We start from the raw sequence: 17,185 nt of genomic DNA on the forward strand, positions 1-17,185 counted from the left end.
GGGAATGGCTACCCACTCCAGTATACTTGCCTGGAGAATCCCATGGACAAGTAATACCCTTCTGAAGGCTCTTCTCCTTGCCCCTTGTAGGATGAAGTCTTTTCATTCTGGTTGGCAGGAAAAGGGAGCTCTTCCTAAACCTGGGGGAACTTGAGGGTTGTTCCTTCTGCTTCTTTCAGGTGGCTCTTTGGCCTCAGTATTTTCCTTATGTGCTTGCTCTTCAGGGCTCAAGCAGGAAACCTCTGTGGATTTCTGAGCTCTTCCTCTCTCTGCACCTCTCTCCTCTACAGGTCTCTGCCCTGCTCACTCTAGCTGGCCTGGTCTCCTCATTTTCAGCTGTGTCCTCGACTCAACTGAAAGTCACTCAGTCGTGTCCAACTCTTTGCAATCCCAGGGAATAGTCCATGGAATTCTCCAGGCCAGAATACTGGAGATGGTAGCCGTTTTCTTCTCCAGGGATCTTCCCAACCCAGGGATCGAACCCAGGTCTCCAGCGTTGCAGGTGGATTCTTTACCAGCTGAGCCACAAGAGGAGCCCCAAATTCTATCAAACTCTGTTGGGGTTTCTTGTCCCTCAGTTGTGTTCAAAAACCCTTTTGAGGCTTGAGGCAAGAGTGAGCTGGGCCACTTATGGGACTCACCCTGTTTAGCTTCTCTCAAAGCTTAATGTCTTACACTACCAGCTATCCACAATCTGAAAAAGTGTTGTGTATTTTTGTATGCTTTTTTTCTTTTGAAAATTAAGGCAGGTAGGTAAATGCAGTCCTTATTACTCTAGCAGGGTTAGGTGACCAGAGTCTAAATCAATACCTTTATAATGAGATCACATTTCATCTACCTATCTTTATCTACTTTTTTTTTCTTTTGGTTTGAATTATATTTTAGTTGGATTTTTTTATTTACTTGTATTCTCAGCCTAGCAGGATAAACATACCATGTATCTTTGGATGGTTTCAAAAAAGTGTCAATCCATTTCCCTTGAAGATAATATCTAGTAGATAAACAAGTGCTCCAAAAATGCCAGACAGAGTAGTATTCACATGTGAAAGTACATATTTATCCTTTAAAATACATGTAGAGGGACTTGGCCGCTGGTACAGTAGATAAGAATCCACCTGCCAACACAGGGGTCGTGGGTTCTATCCCTGGTCCTGAAGCCCTCGGGCCCTGGAGACAACAAGAGAAGCCACCTCTATGAGAAGCCCGTGTACCACAGTTAAGAGTCACTCTCAGCTCACTGTGATTGTGCAGCAATGAAGACCCAGCACAACTGAAAATAAATCAGTACATGTAGAATGAAACCAATTTGATATCTTCATATGGTAGGGTGAAGGACAGATATTGGGTGAGAACTAAACTTCCTCACACAGTTCTTATTAATATCCACACCTCTGTCTTACTGTACCCTATACATCCCCTCATTCAGCAGATGCTTGCTAAATATTAGACCAATCACAGGGGCAAAGGGAGTGGCCGCAGACCTCCTTGTGGTTTTCTGAGTATCATTAGTACATGGGTACCTTCCAGCCCTAATGGCGACTGAGGTTTCTTACAGTTGAGATGTTAAATCTACCATAACTCATATTTTAATAACAGTATTAAGACAAGATTCACTCAGTTCTACAATGATCTGTGAGCTTGAGCCGGCAATGATCCAATATCTGAGGTTTACACTTCTAGACTAAAGGAGAATGTTCTTAGAGTACAGATAAATCAGGCAGATTTCATTCTTGCGTGTTCAGACACATGCAGGGGGGGAAAAAAAAACCCTGCTATTCAAAAACAAAGAGAACACAACTTTTCATAAAGTTCCAAATGTTAAATTCACTGTGTGAGTCATAATTAATATATATTAAAATAATTTTCTTTTAGTGGACCAGAATGTTTTGTCTTTATAATATGTGAATCCTTGTGTTATAAAATACCTGGAATTATAACTTATCCAGCAGTCGTAAAACATTTGCTCTTGAAATGTTGTTGTTCAGTCACTAAGTCGTGTCTGACTCTTTGAGACTCCATGGACTGCAGCACACCAGGCTCCCTTGTCCTCCAACAGGTCCCGGAACCCTCTCAAATTCATATCCGTTGAATCAGTGATGCAATCTAACCATCTCATCCTCTGCTACCCCCTTCTTCTATTCCTTCAGCATCAGGGTCTTTTCCAATGAGTTGGCTGTTCATATCAGGTGGCCAAAGTATTGGAGCTTCATCATCAGTCCTTCCAATGAAGATTCAGGGTTGATTTCTTTTAAAATTGACTGGTGTGAGCTCCTTGCAATCCAAGGGACTCTCAAGAGTCTTCTCCAACACCACAGTTCAGAAGCATCAATTCTTTGCCACTCAGCCTTCTTTATGGTTCAACTCTCATATCCATACATGACTACTGGAAAAACCATAGCTTTGATTCTTGCTCCAACAGGAGAACAAGGAATTCTTGACGCACAAAAATTTTCTTGAATTACATGAAAACTGTCCCCATCCACCACCAGTATCTACCATTTACAAACATAGACAATGAAATTTGAAGACAATCTGCTCTAATTTTTAGTATAGTTGGAATAAAATGTAGAATAGGCTCATGACTTTTTGCTCACTTTCAGTAACCCAAGCCCCTCTGGTCACTGAGTCTAAGTTGAGAAATAAGTCTAGTCAAATGCAATGGGATTAGGGGGCATGGTAAGCTTCTAAAAGAGCCATATGGGAAGACTAACGTCCTTGGGAGCATAAGGTTATTCCTCATGGGTGCTCTTTTCCACAGAGGTGAAAGAGAAGGATTCTTTCTACCTTCTTAATTTCCCGCCATTGACCTTTAGAACATAAAAAGGTGTTTCATCTTCCATGAGAACTATTATTTTCTGAAGCCTAGGTTGAGTCTAGAATCTAGTGCCATGAATCACCAGGTGGCCACCAGGGGGCAGCTCTGTATCGCTTTTGGGCATCATTTTGTAGGTACTGGGGTATTATGGAAGGTTTCAGAGGACAGGGAGCTTCCCTGGTGGCTCAGTGGTAAAGAACCCACCTGCAATGCAGGAGACCCAGGTTCAATCCCTGGTTGGGGAAGATTCCCTGGAGGCCTGGAGGAGGAAATGGCAACCCCACTGGAGTACTCTTGCCTGGGAAATCCCATGGACAGAGGAACCTGGTGGGTTACAGTCCATGGAGTTGCAAAGAGTCGGACACTACTGAGAGAGTAACACTTTCACTTCAGAGCAGGGGAGTGACCTGATAAAAGTGTGTTAGGAAGATTAATTTAGAAGCTAGGGCTAAGAGGAAAGAATACACATAGAAATTCAGGTCTAGGACCACTGCTGTTATCTGAGAGTAAAGAGAAGGTAAAAGAAATAGAAATAGTTGAAATAGAAACTAGTAATGGAAAAGGAATTCCAGGGATACTGTTAACAGAAATGTTAACCCAGGACTGCATGACTGAGTGGATATGGAGGGAGAAAAAAAAAATGGAGAACAAGTTTCTAGTTGAAGAATGTTAAAAATTCTGATAATGGAAATAAATCAGCTTAGCCATCGCTTTCCCCCCCTTTACATGTAATTTATTTCATTTTAACAAAATTTATCAAAAATTTGAGGATACTCTTAAGATGTTCATATACCCAAAGAGGCTTTTTGGAATATTTCTTGGGGAATGGAAAAATCAGAGTCGGGCAAATGTGGTATCTACCCTTCTTCTCTAGCTCCTTGTTTGTTCCTCCTTCATTAAATGGTAGATGTTTGTAGACACATGGGCTTCTCAGCTTGCTCAGTAGTAAAGAATTCGCCTGATAATGCATGAGATGAAAGAGATGCGTGTTCGATCCCTGGGTCAGGAAGATCTCCTGGAGGAGGAAATGGCAACCCCACTCCAATATTCTTGTCTGGAAAATCCCATGGACAGAGGAGCCTGGAGGGCAACAGTCCATGGGGTCTCAAAGAATGGGATGCGACTGAGTACATGAGCACATGCCTTGGAGACACATGTCCTGAGTCTACCACTCTGGTTGGGTGGAGGGCAAGTCAGTGGAAAATTGTGTCTTGGGGAGGATGTGGCCTCAGGAGATCTTTGTGTTAATACCCATGTCCACATTACTTCATGGAGCTTACAGTCTCACTGTATTAATAAGGTGGGTATTAGGTCAAACTGCTACTGCTACTGCTAAGTCACTTCAGTCATGTCCGACTCTGTGTGACCCCAGAGATGGCAGCCCACCAGGCTCCCCCGTCCCTGGGATTCTCCAGGCAAGAACACTGGAGTGGGTTGCCATTTCCTTCTCCAACACATGAAAGTGAAAAGTGAAAGTGAAGTCACTCAGTAGTGTCCAACTCCTAGCGACCCCATGGACTGCAGCCTACCAGGCTCCTCTGTCCATGGGATTTGCCAGGCAAGAGTACTGGAGTGGGTTGCCATTGCCTTCTCCATTAGGTCAAAAGATTTCCCCAAACATAAATACCTGCCAAATGTATCTGAGGGGAGATCCCAATGTATTACAACCTTAAGTCAGTAATGCTTCTGAATCTTTTAAAAGGAAAATAAAGAAGCCCCAGAATGGAAGCTGGAAGCTGAGTGGCGGCAAAGAGCACTCTTCATGGGACTGATGTGAGTTATGAAGTTTTCCGTTTCTGGTCTGTATTTGTTCTGGCCTTTCATTTTTCTTTATACTTTTACAGTTGTGGACTAAAAGTGGAAAAGGTGAAACAGCACAGTAAACACAAGGAGGTGGTGAGGTTTTGTCACTGGGGAAGCTAATCAATAGTTTTGATACAGAATCCAGGACAAAAAGCATCACAGCGGACCCGCCAAATTATGCCATTGATTTCAGCAAACAGACACTTACTAAGATTCTCAAAGGCTGCATGAGTCTGGTTTCTCTGCCACAGCTCCCTGGAGTTCTGCTGCGCTAGGCTGCTGCACACTTTGGGTCCATTGAGGTCACTCATATGGTGGCCTTGACCCTCCTTGGTTTGTCTGGATTGCCTTTTGCCTGTTACCACCTTAAAGGTCTCGCTCTGTCGCTCACCACTCATCTCTCCTTTGGAGGGGTGCTTGAAAAGGACAAGCACCTTTTCTTTCTAACATCTTGAAAATACTCAAAGTCGAATTATTTTTCCCCTACCCACTGGCTCTGCCATTGACACGCCATCGTAATCTCTTACCTGCTGCTGCTGCTGCTACTACTAAGTCGCTTCAGTCGTGTCCCATTCTGTGCGACCCCATAGACGGCAGCCCAGCAGGCTCCCCCGTCCCTGGGATTCTCCAGGCAGGAACACTGGAGTGGGTTGCCATTTCCTTCTCCAAAGCATGAAAGCGAAAAGTGAACGTGAAGTCACTCAGTTGTGTCTGACTCTTAGCGACCCCATGGACTGCAGCCTACCAGGCTCCTCCGTCATGGGATTTTCCAGGCAAGAATCTCTTACCTAGATTACTGTAATTGCCTTTAAATGGTCCACTTGCACTTAGCATAGCTCTCCCTACAGCTTGTTTCTCAACACCGCAGCCAGTAATTCTGACTGTCCACTCCTGTCACTCTTTGGTTGAAAATTCTGCAATGGCTCCTGAGTTCACTCTTCTGTTTATTCTTTATTGAAGTGATAGTTGACTTACAATGTTGTGTTAGTTCCATGTGTAGAGTGATTCAGTTATACATATTTATATATTATTTTTCATATTCTTTCCCATTATGGTTTATTATAAGATATTGAATATAGTTCCCTATAGGTGCTATAGGATAGGGACTTGGTTACTTATCTATTTTATATATAATAGTTTGTGTCTGCTAATACCAAACTCCTAATTTATCGTACCCTCCCTTTCCCCTTTGGTAACCAAAAATATGTTTTCTGGGTCTGTGAGTCTGTTTCTGTTTCATAAATGAGTTCATTTATATCGTATTTTAGATTCTACGTGTAAATGATATCATGTGATGTTTGTCTTTGACTGACTTTACTTGGTATGATAATCTCTACGGCCATCCATGTTGCTGCAAATAGTATTAGTTTGTTTTTTTTTTAATGACTGAGTAGTAGTCCATTGTGTTTGTATACACACACACACGCACACACACACACACACACACACCACATCTTGTTTATTTCACCCGATTTCACTCTTAATCAAAGACAAAGTCCTCATAAAAACCTAAGGCTTTTGCTTTTCTGACCTCATCTCCTGCGGCTCACCTTTCATTCATTGTGCCTTGCTGGCACTTCCCTAGAACACTCCATCCATGGCGAAATGCCTGGCTTCCTTCACATCTTCTGGAGACTGAGGAGAAAAGTGTCAGTTGGGCTCCTTGAGAGCCTGTTTTAAATCACAACCTTCTTTCCCTAGTACCCCAAATCCCTTTATCCGCTTCTACTTTTATCTGCATAGCAGTTGTCTGTATAAATCTAATGCACTCTGAGGCATCCATTGACATATTATTTTCAAGTTGTTTAGGAAAAAAGTGATTTGTACTATTTTTGCAAAAGTAAGCGTGATTAATTCAAAGTGAAAAGTGCTTACAAATGTGTATTTTTTCTGAGGGTGAGGTGGATGTAGACAGCACAGGTGCTAGGTAGAAAAGGAAAAGGGATGTTGCTCGGAGGAAAGACTTGTATTTTGTTCCCTGGTTATTTGTGTTTTACCATGTAGTTTCCTCCTGGGGAAGTTCTTGTAGAGCTGCTTAGACCCAGGCTTTCAGTGTTCCTGCCCAACCCTCACCTTCCCACAGTGCCCAGAACTTCAGGAGGCTGGCCCAGGGTCGGGTTCATACACTGCATACAAGTGCCACACAAGTGCAACCTCGTTTGAGACTGGAATCAGTGCTTTGGCACTTTTCACCACCATGATGTTGAGGCTGGGCTACAGTGCAAAACCCTCACCGATGATTGAGTCTCCGGGTACCCTCCCCCTTCCACTAAGCTTCTCGATCTACCATAGATGCTGGAAAATGCCAGACGTCTTCCTCGGGGTCCTTGCTCTGGAATGCCACCCCTGCCCCTGACAGCCATAGGCTCACTCCCTTACTTCTCTGATGGTTTTGCTTCTGTGCCACCTTCTCATCCCCTTCATGGAGCACAGCCTTGTCATGGGGAGGGGGCTTACATAACTCAGTGAAGCTATGAGCCGGTGCTGTGCAGGGTCACTCAAGATGGACAGGTCACAGTGAAGAGTTCTGACAAAGTGTGGTCCACTGGAGAAGAAAATGGCAACCTACTCCACTACTCTTGCCTGGAGAATCTCATGGACAGTATGAAAAGGCAAAAGGTATGATGCCAGAGGATTCATGTCTGACTCGATGGCTATGAATTTGCGGAAACTCCAGGAGATAGTGGGGAACAGAGGAGCCTGGCATGCTACAGTCTATGGGGTCACCGAGAGTCAGACAAGACTTAGTGACTGAACAGCAACAACATCTTCTCATATTTAAAATTGCTCCCTCATAGAAATGTCTTATGACATCCTTTGTATGTGAAATCTAAAAAGAAATGATACAAATGAACTTATTTACAAAACAGAAACAGACTCAGACTTAGGGAATGAATTTATGGTTGCTGGGGGCCGGGGAAAAACAGGGGTAACTGATAGGGAGTTTGGGATGGACTCTGCTATATTTAAAATGGATAACCAACAAGGACCTAGTGTATAATACAGGGCACTCTGCTCAATGTAATGTGGCAGCCTGGATGGGAGGGAAGTTTAGGGGAGAATGGATACATGTATATGTATGGCTGAGTCCCTTTGCTGTTCCCCTGAAACTAACGCAATACTATTAATTGGCTATATTCCAATATAAAATAAAAAGTAAAAGAAAAAATAAAAATAAATAAAAAATTGCTTTCTCCTTGGTACTTCTGTCCTTTTGTTCTTGCTTTTTTTAATCCATAGCATGATAATCTCCAATATACTCTCATTTATCTGTTATTTTGTTTCTCTTAAAGAGAATGTTAAGGTCCATGGGATTTTTTTTTAAATGATGGCATTTTATTTGTTATTGATGTATGCTCAGCTTATGGAATTGCCCTTAGCATTCTCCAGTTGCTCAGTAAAAATTCTGTTTTTTGCCATTGTGGAGAGGATTCGAGCAGTTCTAGACCGTGTGGGGAGTGGGGTGAGACTGAGCTTACACTGTGATATTCTGGGTCTCGGTTTCAACCCAGCCAGGAACCCCGTTGCCTTTAATAATAAACAGGGAGCATCTGTGTTTTCAAACACGGCCATGCTTCTCTCAGCTTTGGCAAGGACTGGGGGATTGTCTAGAGGCTGATCCTCACAGGAAAAAAAAAAAAATTTCACTGGCGTTTATTTGCGTTGTAGTGTTGTTAATTTCTGCTGTACACTTCCCTCTTTGGCACCGCAGGGCACTGGGCAGAGTACCTGTGCTATGCAGTCGGTGCTCATTAGTTGTCTCTTTTACACATAGTGGTGAATACGTGTCAATCCAATCTCCCAATTCATCCCACTCCTCTTTTCCCCTCCTTGGTGTCCATACACTCGTTCTCTTTGTCTGTGTTTCTATTTCTGCCCTGCGAATAGGTTCATCTGTACCATTTTCTAGATTCCGCACATATGCATTAATATATGATATTTGTTTTTCTCTTTCTGACTTACTTCAGTCTGTATGACAGTCTCACAGGACATTGTAATTTTTCTTCATCCAAGTATGCAATAATTTCTATAAACAGAAGTTGTGACAGGAATATTTGTGCTTCCTGTATGGAAGGAAGAAGAATTCTCTTCTTGATAGGCTTTAAATTCTCCTTCCCAAAGTTTAATGACTTAAAACAATGACAACATTCATCTTGTTCATAAATCTGTAATTCAGGCAGAGCTCAACGGTGATAGTTTCTTTCCCACTCGACATCAGCTGGGGCAGCTTGAAGTCTGGAGGCTAGAATCATCTGAACACGTGCCCATCCATTTTCTGATGGTTAGTGCTGGCTGTTGACTGACTGAGACCATGACAAGAAATGTTGCCAAATATTGTAGATACATGCGTTTCTGTGTGTGGCCTGAGCGTCCTTACCACATAGTGACCAGTTTCCAAGGGTGAGCATTTTGAGAGAGAGGTGAAACAGGGGATTCAGGCAGTCATAAAAGCTAGTCCAGTTTCAAAGGGAAAAGAAAGAGACCTTAATTCTTGATGGAGGAGTGGCAATTTCTAAAAGCACGTGTATGACTAAAAATATCACTATCGCCATTTTTAGAAAATGTCTACAGCCAATACTCTGGCTATTACACTAGCAATCTCTTCATCAAAATAAACTTCTCTGAGACTTCAAAAATCTCATTTCATTTTAGTCTCAGACTCAGTCAGGCTTGGGTTCAGAATCTCACTATCAAAATGGGGTCCAGGCGTGATGAGCTCTGTAGGTGTGTATCATCAGGTACACTTGTTCTTTTTTTTTTACATGTACAGAATGTGGCCAAGTCTTTAATCAGACTTTATTAAACATAGGCAAATTCACGCTGGGGAGAAACCATACAAATGTGAAGAATGTGGCAACCCCTCTTTTTTTTTTTTTTTTTTTAAATTGGAGGATAATTGCTTTACAATGTTGTGTTGGTTTCTGCTGAGGTACAGCTTCTTGAGTCCCATTTCTCTTGGTCGGAAGATATGTGAACTAAAGAGACAAATTATTTGCCTCCAATAATCAACATGCCAAGAAACGGCATAGGATAACTGCTAAGTTGTTGTTTCGACACTAAGTCATGCTCAACCCTTTTCAACCCCATGGACTGTAGCCTGCCAGGCTCCTCTATCCATGGGATTTCCCAGGCAAGAATACTGGAGTGGGTTGCTATTTCCTTCTCCAGGGAATCTGCCTGACCCAGAGATCGAACTTACGTCTCCTGCTCAGCAGGTGGATTCTTCACCACTGAACCATCTCAGAAGCTATAGATATCCTTATTCCAAAATGGAGGTAGTGGTGGTGGAAACGTGAGACCCAGTATGCAGGGGTCCACTGAAATGTTGACATAGATGTCAACTCCCACTGCCTGACAGTACTCTAGAAAATCTGCATAGAACTTCTCCCTGTGACCTGGGCTTCCTCACAATATGTTTCAGTCGCAGTAGTCAAATGGAAGAGGAAACTGGTCGTCTTTAAGCCAAATAACAAAAATCATCTGGACCAGTACTGTAAGATACTACAGCAATTTCACCTGCTTTTATCAAAAAAGTAGCATTTTCTAGCTAACAAGTAACATCAACAAATGCTGTAGTTGAAAAGTAGAGTACTCTGTGGAATTATGAGTTCAGTTTTGGCTGCATGTTTTCAAAAGATAACCTAGAAAGGTGTGCTCATGTTTGTAGTTAAACAGTTATCTCAGGTGAAAGAAAAAACACCATGAGTTCGACCATTAGGGCGATTCTAGAAGTACCTGTCTTATATCAGAAGCTTAGAAAAATGAGGACGATTCTAAAATAGAAAGATTTTAATTTGGGGGGAACATGGTGGGGAAATAAGCAAGAAAAATATTCTGGTTCTCTGTTGGTGTGTAACTGTGAAAACTTAGTGGCTTTTATTTTTTGTAGGTTTTTTTGATGATGGCCTTTCTGATTGATGTGAGGTGATACCTTGTTGTAGTTTTGATAGGCATTTCTGTAATAATGAACAATGTTGAGCATCTTTTCATGTGTTTATTAGCCATCTGCATGTCTTCTTTAGAGAAATTTCTGTTTAGGAGGTTCAAGAGGGCAGGGACATCTGTATACCTTTGACTGATTCATGTTGAGGTATGGCAGAAACTAATACAATACAGTAAAGCAATTATCCTCAAATTAAAAATAAAAAACAACTTAGTGGCTTAAAGGAACCATTTCTTTTTAAAACTGTTTATTTTTTAATTTAAATTAAAAAAAAACTATTTTATATTGGGGTATAAATAGCTGATTAACAATGTTGTGATAGTTTCAGGTGGACAGCAGAGGGACTCAGCCATGCATATACATGTATCTTTTCTCCCCCAAACTCCCGTCCCATCCAAGAAGGAAACCTTTCTTTTTTTTTGTTTCCTTTTCTCTCAATAACATAGATCAGGCGTTTGGGAATGGCTTCATATGATGTCATCAGGTACAGCTCAGGCTGCAGCATTCACTTCCAAGATGGCCTTTTTGTGCACCTTTTTGGTGCCTCAGAGCTCATCAGCCTTTCAGTCCATATGGTGTCTTATCTAACAGGGTCTCTGCAGACCTCTTATGCTTCTTACAGCTTCGTGGTTTTAAGATGGTCAGACATTTTACGTGATGGCTCAGAGTTCTCAGAGAATGTGTTCCAATAGACCCTGGTGGAAACTGCAAGTCTTCTTATAATCTAGCCTCAGAGGTCCCACTATGTCACCTAGGAAGTATTCTGTGGGTTAATCAGGACACTAAGGCCAGTCAGAATTCAATAGAAGTAGCAAGGAATTTGCAGTTAACGTTAATCTGTCACAGTCCAACTTTTGGCCGCAGATAATTTACATTTCTCCCCAAACACTCTGTATGTTCATGTATCTCAAAGCCTCTTAATCTCATCTTTTTTCAGCATTAGCTTGAAGTCTGGGATCTGATCGGCTAATTTAGGTGCAGGTGTGGATACATTTCTTAGGTGAAGTTTTTTGAGTACAATTCTGAAGACATGTGAGCTAGATGAGCTTTCTGCCTCTCTGCAACACCCAACATGTGAATAAAATGGTAGCTCTGCCATAGGAGAACCACGAGAGGCATTTTAATTCAAAAGTAGGACGGAATAGAAGTTACACAAGCAGTCCCTGGGTTAGAATAATGATGAAATCCAGCTACAGTGCAGACACGTCCTAGATTAGGGTCCAGTTCTTTCCCTAGAATGATTCTCCATGGCTACTTGCTCTGCCTTCGGGACCTGCCCACTGAATCAGCCTTCCTTTTCCTCAAAGAAAGATCCTTATTTCTCAGTGACCAGTTTTCTTATTCTGCTTTCTCCCTCTCCCTTCACTCCCCAATTCAAGGCTTAAAAGGCTTCTTTTCATTTCTAATTTCAAACTAACATAATTTCTTTAAAATTTTTGTGGATTTATGTGTATCAAATTATAATCCACCCCATCAGTCCAAAGCCAGACCATGCTTCTTTTTAAAATCAACATTTTTTTGTTTCTTATTTTAAAATCTAGGTCTGAGAGTCAGGATGCTTGAGAGTAATCTTGCTAAGATTTTCAGAGGCCCTTCTGTCTAGGAGAAAGGATCTGAAAGGCAGGGCTTCAAGATCTTGAGAAGCCCTGGTACACACACCCTTTCGTCTTTCTTAGCCATGTCCTTGACATCATTACTTTACAAGGATGCTTTACTGGTGCTGCCCCAAACTTGGTGCTTACTTGGAGGTCATTTCTTATGTTGAGAGTCTTTTGATGGTTAGAAAAACTAAGATTTAACAGGTTTGTTTTTAGGAAGAGACTCACAGAATTAGAGAATGATCTTACAGTTGCCAGAGGGGAAGGATGGGGGAAAGGGATAGTTAGGAAGTTTGGGATGGACCTGTACACACTGCTTTATTTAAAATGGATAACCAATAAGTACCTAATATAGAGCACAGGGAACTCTGCTCAATGTTATGTGGCAGCCTGAATGGCAAGGGAGTTTGAGGGGGAATCAGATCAGATCAGATCAGATCAGTCACTCAGTCATGTCCGACTCTTTGCAACCCCATGAATTGCAGCACGCCAGGCCTCCCTGTCCATCACCAACTCCCAGAGTTCACTCAGACTCACGTCCATCGAGTCAGTGATGCCATCCAGCCATCTCATCCTCTGTTGTCCCCTTCTCCTCCTGCCCCCAACCCCTCCCAGCATCAGAGTCTTTTCCAATGAGTCAAGTCTTCGCATGAGGTGGCCAAAGTACTGGAGTTTCAGCTTTAGCATCATTCCTTCCACAGAAATCCCAGGGCTGATCTCCTTCAAAATGGACTGGTTGGATCTCCTTGCAGTCCAAGGGACTCTCAAGAGTCTTCTCCAACACCACAGTTCAAAAGCATCAATTCTTTGGTGCTCAGCCTTCTTCACAGTCCAACTCTCACATCCATACATGACCACTGGAAAAACCATAGCCTTGACTAGACGAACCTTTGTTGGCAAAGTAATGTCTCTGCTTTTGAATATACTATCTAGGTTGGTCATAACTTTCCTTCCAAGGAGTAAGCGTCTTTTAATTTCATGGCTGCAGTCACCATCTGTAGTGATTTTGGAGCCCAGAAAAATAAAGTCTGACACTGTTTGCACTGTTTCCCCATCTATTTCCCATGAATTGGGGATGGATACACGTATATGTATGGCTGAGTTCCTTTGCTGTTCACCTGAAACTATTACAGCATTGTTAATCGGCTATTGTAGTTCAGCAGTTAAATCATGTCAAACTCTTTGTGATCTCATGAACTGCAGCACATTAGGCTTCCCTGTCCTTCCCTATCTGCCTGATTCCCTTGAGTTGGTGATGCCATCCAATCATGTCATCCTCTGTTGTCCCCTTCTCCTCATTCCCTCAATCATTCCCAGCATCAGGGTCTTTTCTAATGAGTCGGCTCTTTGCATCAGGTGGCCAAAGTATTGGAACCTCAGCTTCAGGATCAGTCCATCCAATGAATATTCAGAGTTGATTTCCTTTAGGATTGACCAGTTGGATTTCCTTCCTGTCCAAGGGACTGTCAAGAGTCTACTCCAGCACCACATTTCAAAATCATCAATTCTTCTGTGCTCAGCCTTCTTTATGGTTCACCTTTCACACCCATACATGACCACTGGAAAAACCATAGCTTTGGCTGTATGGACCTTTGTTGGCCATGTCTCTGCTTTTTAGAATGCTGTCTAGGTTTGTCATAGCTTTTCTTCCAAGGAGCAAGTGTCTTTTAATTTCATGGCTGCAGTCACCATCTGCAGTGATTTTGGAGCCCAAGAAAATAAAGTCTGACACTGTTTCACTGTTTCCCCATCTATTTGCCATAAAATGATGGGAGATGCCATGATCTTTGTTTTTTGAATGTTGAGTTTTAAGCCAGTTTTTCACTCTCCTCTTTTACCTTGATCAAGAGGCCCTTTAGTTCCTCTTCACTTTCTGCCATTAGGGTGGTATCATCTGCATATCTGAGGTTGTTATTTCTCCTGGCAATCTTGGTTCCAGCCTGTGAGTCATCCAGCCTAGCATTTTGCGTGATGTACTCTGCATATAAGTTAAATAAGCAGGGTGACAGCCTTGACATACTCCTTTTCCAGTTTTGAACCAGTCTGTATATATCATTATGCTGTGTTAAATTTTTTTTTTTTAGTTTCAGGAATTTGAAGTGTCAATCAAGGAATAAAGCTTCTATCTGCTGCAGAGGTTTTAGGTATCAAAAGTTGCATGTGTATTGGTTGGTTTTGCTCTGATACTAAATTTAAAGGAATGGAAATAGGATCACTAAAAATATCCAAACCAATTATCACATTTGTTGCTGAAAATTCCTAGGCACCGAAACACTAGATATTTGCTTAACTGACCAATGAATTTTATGTGTATTTGGCTTTTCTTGAATTTTAGAGAAACATAGGACTTGCATCTTAAACCGCAGATAGTGTATATTTGGGGAAATGGAGCCAAAAAGAGCAGAAATTTCCAGTCTTATTTGGCTCTGGCTTAATGGTGGAAAAATGCATGGGAAACTCACACTTTGGTGTTTGTTCCGACAGTCTGGCTAGTGTCATTTCTGCAACTCCCTGCTGATAGAGGAGAAAAGAGGATCTAGCCTCCCCAATAATTAGGATCCAGTGGGAAAGAAAGAAAACGATTCAAAATCCCCATTCTACATATGTCCAACATTGTTTTGATTTTTAAAATCTTCCTAAAATAAAACATGAGCAAGAGAAGTTTCTTCCCCAGAAACTGAAGACACACTTGAAATTTTATGTTACTTTAAAGGGAACTTCAAGACACATTTCTAACTATAATGGAACTTTGAGATCCATTTCTAACACGAATCAGTAGCTAGAACTATAATTTTTTTTTTTTTAATTTGGGCATATGAGATGTCAGGCCTTTCTGAAAAACTGATACATTTATTTATGTGTGTAAATGAAAGCTTTTAAATTTGTTAAAGGAACATAAAATCTACTTGCTCACTAGGGCCAATTTTTTTTCTCAAGCTTTCTAAACTTCTTTGTGTAGACAGTTGAATCTTAATCTTACCACAGTCTAGCTTTTACCATTTTCCCAGCAGCCTGATAACTATTGGCATTAAGCTTTCATTCTCGGGCTTAGGCAGACATGCTTCTGCCCAGCACACACGCAGAACTGATGGCAGTAATGAGATAATGACTTGATAACATACATATGTTCCTTACTCTTTGAGTATGAGCTTGGGTGAGTATCAGTTATGACAGATTTGGACTCCTTATCCAAGTTGGGCTAAACCAAGCTGAATATCATTGGCAATTTTCTCTTACAAGTAAGATATTTCTCATGAAGCAGCTAACTTCTGACTTAGAAATAATTATTTTTAAAACCAATGTATTTCTGTTTATATATTCAGAGGTAGTGATCAGTGAAATGGCAAAACTTTTGAAGATGCTCTTGCTCCTTTAGAAGTTGGACAGTGATCAGACAGACCAAATGAAAAAAGGCTTGTTCATGAAAATACAGAGGTTAGAGGAGGCAACCAAGAAGTAAATGGAATTCTGATTAACAAAGTATGACTACTACTGACATTGTGAAAAGTAAGTTGACCACAGTTAGAATACACCAAACTCTATATTCTGTGCAGAGTCTGGTGTTACCTGTGATAACTTGTTCTACGTGTCCCCATCCCCTGCTACTTTTGGCATGGGAAGAATATGTCTGGGTTATATCTAGAATCTGGAGTTGGAAAACCCTTCAAGTTAATCTAGTCAAGTTAAGATGCTTTGCTCAATTCTCTTGGAGATAGTGACTGACTCAGGACTTATGACCCAACTTAGTGTGTTTTTGGTACTCTATTCTGACAAGCTGAATCCTGCTGTTTTTGTTCTTCCTCAACTATCTTTTGGGGATTAATGATTTTTTTACTCTAGTTACTCAAGAAACACACTCATCTTATGCTAGGAATGATGCAAATAAGAATGAAGAAGATAAAGCTCTATCCTCAATGTACACTCTAGACAGAGATGAACAAGAAACAAAATACTGAAATACAATGAAATGAGTGATACAATTAGAGTATTAAAGAGTGCTATGGGAGTATGAAGAAAAGAAGGTAGAACCACTTTGAGGAACAAGTACGGTTTCACAGAAGAGGTAATGTTGAATTGGGATTTAACTGGAATTTAAAGGTGACTGGAAATTTCTAGGCAAAATAGTGGGAGGACGTATTCGAAATGGAGTAAAGCGGATGAACACTAGAATGGAAGTTTGAAGAAGCTCATGTTTCAGTCTTGTTCTCAACCCCTAGAAGGAGGGGAAAACAGACAATGATTCCATTGTGGGAAAACTAGGAGAAATGTTGAGACTGGGTTGTCTTGGCAAAGAGTGGAGAGTAGATGCTGGCATGGTGGAGGCTGTTGGCCTGCTAACCATCAGTAGGAATACAGCACCGAGGGATGAAATCAAGTGCGTCAAACCAGTGTTAGGAGAAATAAGATCTGCCAATATTCTAAATATATGTGATGTTAAGACACGGATAGGAAATGGACCAACAGTTTAGTAATAAGGAAAAGAAGTTGGGGTACTAGATGAAGAGTGAGGAGTAAGGGGTGAGGAATGAAGGTACCGTGGATGTGCTGTGCTGTGCTTAGTCGCTCAGTCGTGTCCGACTCTGTGACCCCACGGACTGTAACCCACCAGGCATGTCTGTCCATGAGGGTCCTTCAGGCTAGAATACTGGAGTGGTTTGCCAAGATCTCCTCCAGGAGATTTTCCCAACCCAGGGATTGAACCCAGGTCTCCTGCATTGCAAGTGGATTCTTTACCATATAAGCCACTAGCAAAGTCCAAGAATACTGGAGTGGGTAGCCTATCCCTTCTCCAGGAGATCATCCCAACCCAGGAATTGAACCAGGGTCTCCTGCCTTGCAGGTGGATTCTTTACCAGAGGGTACCAGTAGATAGAGCAGACAATTCCAGAGTGATTTAATGAGAACAGGAATCTGTTTCTTATCCACATTCCAAGCAGGCAGCCAGGCTATAGGTTGTTTACTTGAAGGAGCTGCGTAATTGGAAAGCTAACACTCTTGTATGGAAGATGTTCTGAGACCTTGTGC

At 41.7% G+C, this 17,185-nt stretch overlaps 1 long non-coding RNA gene across 2 annotated transcripts in view; it reads left to right on the top strand.

The window, feature by feature from the left end:
• Positions 1-17,185, top strand: part of LOC113902456 — a 220,785-nt gene that overhangs the window by 17,692 nt on the left and 185,908 nt on the right. For both annotated transcript variants that reach the window (XR_003513827.1, XR_003513828.1), the window contains exon 2: positions 4,518-4,588. This is a non-coding gene — a long non-coding RNA (uncharacterized LOC113902456). The remainder of the gene's footprint in view (positions 1-4,517; positions 4,589-17,185) is intronic.

This window comes from Bos indicus x Bos taurus, chromosome 12 (genome assembly GCF_003369695.1).
Source record: "Bos indicus x Bos taurus breed Angus x Brahman F1 hybrid chromosome 12, Bos_hybrid_MaternalHap_v2.0, whole genome shotgun sequence".
NCBI lineage: Eukaryota > Metazoa > Chordata > Mammalia > Artiodactyla > Bovidae > Bos > Bos indicus x Bos taurus.